The following is a 1165-nucleotide window of genomic DNA, read 5'->3' as shown; positions in this document are numbered from 1 at the left end:
GGAGCAGCCACTTCCACGGGAGCAGGTCAGACCGGTCCTTCTCTCACTGCTCACATCCTTACGTGCCTCCACCCGCCTGACGATCCCACTCGGATGTCTGGGCATCTCAAGTCTAACTAGGCAAACCAGGGCCATTACGTTTTCTTTATTTTTGAGAGAGAGAGAGAGCGAGCGAGCAGGTGAGGGGCAGAGAGAGGGAGACACAGAATCCGAAGCAAGCTCCAGGCTCCGAGCTGTCAGCACAGACTCCGACACGGGGCTCGAACTTGGGAACCGTAAGATCATGACCTGAGCTGAAGTCCGACACTTAACCAACTGAGCCCCCCAGGTGCCCCCAAACCAAGTCCATTTAAACAATTTTTGTTAATGGAGGTGAAATTCATACAACCTAAAATTAACCATTTAAGAATATTTTTAACTTTTTTTTTGAGAGAGAGTGAGAGAGAGAGAGAGAGGGAGGGAGGGAGCACAAGTGGAGAGGGGCAGAGAGAGGGAGACGGAGGATCTGAAGCAGGCTTGGCGCTATGAGCACAGAACCTGATGTGAGGCTTGAACCCAGAAGCTGTGAGATCATGACCTGAGCCGAAATCAAGAGTCAGCTGCTTAACCGACTGAGCCAACCAGGTGCCCCTAAAATGAACCATTTTAAAATGAACTATTCACTGGCATTTAATGTTTTTGTTTTGTTTTGTTTAGAGAGAGAGCGCGTGCATGAGCAGTGGGGGGAGAGAGGGAATCCCAGGCAGGCTCCGTGTGGTCAGCACAGAGCCCGACTCCCAGCTCCATGCTCCAAACGGTGACATCATGACCTGAGCTGAAATCAAGGGTCCGACACTTGACTGAGGCCCCAGGTGCCCCTTGCGTGGCATTCAGTTCACTCCCAGTGCGCTGCAAACCTCACCCCTGTCCAATTACAACGCGTCTTTGTCATCCCCAAACCGAAACCTGTGCCCATTGAACCCCTGCCCATTTCCTGGCACCACTAATCTACTTTGTGTCTCTATGGATTTGCTCCTTCTGGACGTTTCATAGAAATGGAATCCTAGGTATGTGACCTTTCATGTCTGGCTATTTTTGCTCAGCTTAGTAGCTGAATAATACCCCGTCTGTTGCGTGGACAGACCACATTGTGTTCACTGTTTGTCCCTTGCCAACCCCGGGGGTG

This window comes from Suricata suricatta, chromosome 17 (genome assembly GCF_006229205.1).
Source record: "Suricata suricatta isolate VVHF042 chromosome 17, meerkat_22Aug2017_6uvM2_HiC, whole genome shotgun sequence".
Classification (NCBI taxonomy): Eukaryota; Metazoa; Chordata; class Mammalia; order Carnivora; family Herpestidae; genus Suricata; species Suricata suricatta.
The sequence above is the reverse complement of the archived record's forward strand: the minus strand, read 5'-3'. Positions refer to the sequence as shown.